Genomic DNA, 6,653 nt, shown 5'->3' with positions numbered 1-6,653 from the left:
AAAATGATGGTAAAATGCTTGCCTCACAATAGTTAATTGTATGTAGCGATGGTCTGGGAAATCCACCAATTGTTTGGAAGAGTCGACTTGAGACATGGGGGATTTTTGAAGCGTCTGAAAGTGTCTCAGAGTGAAAGAAAATTAAAATCGTGTGTAGCTTTAGAACTCACTATAAAGGGACCCCAATGTATATACTTTCTTATTACCATGAAATAAACTATGGTCTTGAAAGTGCCTCAAACATCAGCTGTTATTTATTTTGTGAAGAAGCAAGTGCTGCTTTTGATGCATCAGGTTTGTTAAATCACTTTTAATACTGTTAATATAACAAATTCAGACAAATGCCATAAATGAACACATCCGTAAATACTGTAAGTTATGTTTTTGTACTAAAACGATAATTGGTCGTTTTAGAATGTAATGTAAATTTAAATTTGTTTAATTGCACACTAAGTCTGAATCTTTTGCATGTGAAAAAATAAATACAACCACGCATTGCTTCAATCAAATTTATACACAGCCTCCAAAACTTTCATCTGTCATTAAAAAAATTGGATCGGATTTGATTGTCTGTGTTTTAAAGTAGCAAGCATTTTGATGGGAAAGGATGGCAAATCGGAAAAAAATGTAAAAACCGAGACAAACGTGAAAATTTGTGACTGTGTGCAAGGACCTTAACTTTTGCAATTAGTGAATTTATTTTTGAAAGAATCTCATATTCTCAACAAGGCTGCATTATCTGTTGAAAAATACAGTAAAAACAGTAGCATGGTGACAAAGTGACAGTAAAATTTGCAATACTTTCCCATATTTAACACAGAGTCACACGACCCTTAAGAAATCACTCTTAATACCTTGCTGGCTAAAAAGTATAATTATTTTTTTTTTTTAATAAAAATAAACTAACAGACAAAGTGATTGCAGCTCATCTTCATTTCGAATGTTGGACTTGGCCTGACCGTATTGTGCATTTCCCAAAGCACCGACATAATTTACTCCTAAATTTACTTACTAAAGTTACGCATTTGGAGTTTGTCGTTCATACCACCGAGTCATTCTAAAATCCCAGACTAGCAAACTTATACAACCACTAATGAGCATTTCAGCTATGTAAATGAATGTACGTTGGCTTCTAGATTGCTGACTATCCATTTGTATGTATAAATCATTGCTATAATTCTAGATGAAAAACCCCAGAGCCGAAACGCTCATTGAGAATAAGTTTGTGTTTACCCTGTGAGAGTAAACACAGTTTTATTCCACATTAGTGAACAGAGTTTCTCTTATGTCAGGGTTCTTGTATTTACACGCTCTTCCCTTTTAGTCATTTTTCATTCAGTCTTGTCCCATAGCAGAGAATGCTTGTTTACAAACAATATATAGTGTTGAGTCTCCGGTCTATTCTTGTGCCTGGCCTGGTGTGCTGTCTGGTTTCTGCAGACGTTTGGCCATCTGGCCAGCTGTGGTGGAAGGTTGTATTATGTCTGCCTGCGCAATAGCCTCACTGCATTAATATTTCAGCTTAGCTCATCTCTTAACACTGAAAGAAAATGCTCAGCCAAAAGGTCAGAAGCGAGCATAGCACCTTCATCCTTCAATATGGTTGAAACATGTTGCTCTGGCATTGCCGGTGATGACTCATAGTTATGTAAAATTATGTCTTTTCCTTAAAGGGAAAGTGTTTGACGTGCATGTTCCCGCCGGGAAATGTTGAGGCTTGGAAGCTTGTGATCATGTTGACTTATCCAGCGTCTTTGCTGATTTAAAACACAGTCCACCCTGTTAGTTGAGAGGATACTGTTGTACGTGGTGACTTTCTCAGAATATTAACTCTTAACTTCGCGAAAGCGTCGTCGATATGATTTATAGATTAGCAAGAACTGCTTATAATCGAGCAAGCCGCAAATGCGAGACTGGCTCCTGTTTGCATCACAGATAGGAATCTAGGCAATGTTGTGAAATATGCGCTGTGAGGATTCGATAAACGGTAATCTTATTTGCTGCAGCCTACCAACACTGGAAATATTTATAATTTGTTTATCTGTTTTGGCAAAGCTCATATGGAGACCTTACAGTTTTGGGTTCAGCTCCTCGATTTCAAAATAAATATCAATGCTACTTTCATAACTACCAACAGATCAGAATATACTTTTGTAGTCCCCTTTATAGAAATTTGATCTCAAAAAACATTAATTAAAAAGCACTGAACATAAATATTTACAATCATTCATGCAATCAATCGGTCAAGTAGAATGGGAAACCTTGTGTGCAGTTTGCCGTGACAAAAGAAAAAGTTTAGGAGACTGAAAACCAAACCATGCACTTATAATCAGATTGACAGACTAATTATTCATGTTCCACCATGATGATAAAAAGCACACGCGCACACACGTGTTTGTCTTTGTGAAAAGTAGGGACATTCCACAGGTGTAATGGTTTTTATACTGTACAAACTGTATGTGCTTTTGCCCTACACCAACCCTACATTTAAACCTACCCCTTACAAGAAACTTGCTGCTATTTCAAATTTTCAGTACACTCCATTCTGTGTGTTTTTAAGTGTTTTGAAAACGTCATGAAAAGTCACCCTCTCCTTGTAATACCTACGTCATTCTCGTGTCCTTGTGCAAATTTATGTCCTCATTTGTCACAAAAATGTGGGCGCACACACACACACACACACACACACACACACAAAAGTATGATGGAATAGTTTAATAAGCTTATAATTCTGGAATGGTTCAGTCTGTGCTGATACATTAATCCAATTGAATATTTTTGGCATGACCTGAACACTGCTGCACGCCAACACTTTTTTAATTTGGCAAAGATGGAGTGAATTTTTTTTTTTTTTTTTTTAAGAATTGAAATGTGGAAAGTTCATGCAGACATAACCAATCCGAAAGTAAAACATAATGCAGAAACAAAATCGGGAGGAGAGGGGTGGATACTCTTTTTAAGGCGCTGCAGGCGATGTCAGTTTTCTTTTGTATTAATGTCCATTTCTATAATTTTCCTTTCTGATTACTGCTTCTTCCAAAAATACTAAAATGTCTCTGGTTGACCTGGCATGACCAGTGGTCAATCTGTGGGTGTCCAGCAGTCTGAAAGTGCAACGTTGTCTTCATACTTAATTTCACTTCTCTTGAAATAATAAATGACCTAAAGGCACATAAGCGCCTCCCAAATCAAAACCACCTGGGCCCAAGAATGCCTGTGTACCTCATTGTTTCTATGGATTCCTGCAGTTGAAGAGTACAATACCTCATCTGCAGAACAGCCTTCTGAATATTACATAAAAAAAATCCATGGTTTGCAAAACACTGATTTTAGAAATCTCCATCTCGGTTGTTCAATGAGGGCGAATAATAGTGACTAAATGTGAATAAAAGTATTATATGCTGATATAAGACATAACTGTAATCAAGTGAAATGCAATCATAACATTTCTAATCAGCATTTAAATCATAAACAGAGATGTTCGCATACAATTGTGTTTGAGGGCAAACGAAAATATCACAGCAGTTTTTGTTCTGAGACATTTTTCATGTTCCTGTTTGATACAAACAGTCATGAAATTTCCTGCCAGCCCTGAAAAAGAATTCACTTCATGCATTTTCTGTGAGGAGCATACAGTTCCTCACAAAAGAGCTGCTGCTTTTAACAAGGTATTTTGTTGATTTAAGCTTCAAGGCATGTGAGTCTGTTTGTTAGGATACTGAAAGAGACTAAAGGCAGGGCAAGTCTGGTCCGAAAAGCAGTTGAGAGTCTTAAATCTCGATTTTTATGATCTGATTTGCCATGCCCAGACAAAACTCAGATGGGGATTCCCAGGTGTTGTGATTCATACTTTTAGTAATTGTAGAATATAGTGACAGAAATGTACTTACATTCAAATTTATGACTTATATATAAGTTTATATAAGTTCTAGAATCAAATGATTGATTGTAAAACTCTCTGTGGCAAATAACCGCTGTTAAGATAAAATCAAAATATAACAGCTTGACATCACAACAGAATACAGTAAAATACAGGCCTATTTCAAAACTGTTCAAAAGTCATTACCAAAAGTATTAAACAATGTGCTCTCGGTTTAAATATAAAAATATACTTCCATTCTAAATCGTTTTAAAGCTTAATACTGCCAAATATGGCTCCGAAGGATCAATTTACCAGGAGGCATTTAACAAGTGCTCTGTGTTTATAGACAGATCCAGCAGCAGCTAATTAAACAGCAGCAGCAGCAGCAGCAGCGCTGGTGTGGTGTTGCTCCGCCCATTAACTGCGTCATTCCTCGCGGCGAATCGCGTGCATGTGTTAAAACTGAGCTTTACTGTTGCTGCTGCATCCTTTGTGAAAGAGTTGTCAAAGTTGACCAAAAGGGAGGCGATTTTTCACAATAACACTCTGACGAAAAAAGTTCAGCTGTTCGGGGTCTCTCCCAGATCACTACACGCGCTTCTGAAGGACTTCACTGATTTGGATTAAATTTTCTCCCGGTGTTGGAAACGCGGTCCGCTGACACGGTTTAATGCAGTTGTACGGACGGTGAGTTTTAGTTTATATGGTTTATAGCTTAACTGAATCTCCCTTGACTAAATTCCTATCGCGTTTTTTGCCTGTGACCGGCTGTGCCAAGACATTCATGGACAAATGTTGTCTAACGGACATCTACAGTGTGCTGATCTATACATAATGGGTTATTATTACTACTAAACGAAAGCGTTACTCTATATATCTATTATTATAAGGAGGAGAAATAACTATTTTTGCTGTATTAAATAATTTACCTTACATTTGTGAAACTGCCTAACTTAACTTTTAAAAAGAGTCTTAGTTTTCATCATTTGTGCACTTGGTGTTTTAGCTCATTTGTGCAATCAGTATTTAATTATGTATTGATTTATTCATGTATTAAAAAATAAAACGTAACATTAAATATGGTAAAAAATGTGTCAATTTACATTATACCACTCCTGTAATATTTATATTATTAGGAAAAAAAAACTTTTTCTGCATGGAGTGGATCAACCCTATGGGTGCCGCCTTGTTGACATCACATGACTAGTCATATCATGCAACTGACTGATATTACTAGTACTAGTAATAATAATAATACATTTTATTTAACAGTAAAGCATATAGAAAGGTGCCATTGAAGAGATTAGTCTTATTGTCCTCAATTCCAAAACCTGCAGCCTTTGCACATTTTAGGTTCAAATAGTGATTAGAAAAATATGAAAAATAAATAAATTATTGCACAGTTTTGGCGGCAACATACAGACAGTGATGTAGCTGTCTGTGCTGTGAACACACAGTTCTCATCCTTTCACCTGAACTTTGAGTGTGCATTACTTGTGGTTTGATGCATCTCTATACAACCTTATGTGCATTAGGCTACTGTTTGGCTGACAGTTATGTGCTTCGTNGGAAAAAATTAAATAAATTATTGCACAGTTTTGGCGGCAACATACAGACAGTGATGTAGCTGTCTGTGCTGTGAACACACAGTTCTCATCCTTTCACCTGAACTTTGAGTGTGCATTACTTGTGTTTTAATGCATCTCTATACAACCTTATGTGCATTAGGCTACTGTTTGGCTGACAGTTATGTGCTTCGTTTGAAGCGTTCACTTGTCTAAGTCTCCTCCCTTTGTTAGTGTCTATTTCTGCTGAGGTGGGAGAATTACACTGTTTTCAGTCATGGCAGTCAGCGTTTAGACCTCACATTACCATTGTGCCATTGTTCCTATACCTCTGGGAAAAGCAAAAACTTCCAGTGATCTAATGTACACAACGACCTTGTTTGTTATTGTGTACGTTAAAGTCAGATGTAAAGGTGAGAAACAAGAAGTAAGCTGATCCAGACGATTAAAAATCCCCAAAAATCCATATTGATTCCTATTTTTACGTCATATTGTCAAATTCCCAGCTATGTCCTAATCCACTGTAAGAGTCATGTGAAAAGTGGAAAATGTCCACGCCAGAAGCTTTAAATATTAGTGCTAGTCTTCATTATGACATAGTAAATCAGGCAACATTTATTCAACATCTTTTACTATTTGCATAGTTTCAAATTCATGACAGTAATTATTTTGTGCCCTGTGTACATGCTAAAAATAGTTAAACTCCACAGTGCATTAGTCTGCTGCTGACCTGCTTGGTTTCTCTGTATATTTACTTCATGGTAGCTATATATTCTAAAAAGACTAATTTATTTTCTTGTTAATTCATATATTAAATGTCTTAGCGCGCACAAACCACTTAGCAGCAGCCTAGTGCACTGAAGCAGAGTGGTCGTCCTGGAAAAAGTGAACAGCAGTGTGTATAGTCTAAAAAAAAAAAAAGACTGTAATGGTGCGTCTCAGAGAGAATTGGGAGACTGGGAGCAGGGGAGTGTCGGTGGGTTGTGGTACAGTTGTTGTTTTTGGGTTAAGCTGGACAGCATCTGGCACACCGCCCAACAGCAATGCATGGCACATCCAGTGGGGAGACCACAGGACTGAACCAGCCCGCCCCTTCTAGATCAAATTCTCTTCTGGAGGATTACATCTGTACATCTTATGCTGCACCGTTAAACAAAGAGTAAGGAAGGACAGCCTTCTCATAGAAAAGTATGCAGTTTTTGGATGCAATATTTACTATATATATA

The sequence above is a fragment of the Puntigrus tetrazona genome, chromosome 10, assembly GCF_018831695.1.
Source record: "Puntigrus tetrazona isolate hp1 chromosome 10, ASM1883169v1, whole genome shotgun sequence".
Taxonomy (NCBI): Eukaryota; Metazoa; Chordata; class Actinopteri; order Cypriniformes; family Cyprinidae; genus Puntigrus; species Puntigrus tetrazona.
This window is presented reverse-complemented; position numbering follows the sequence as displayed.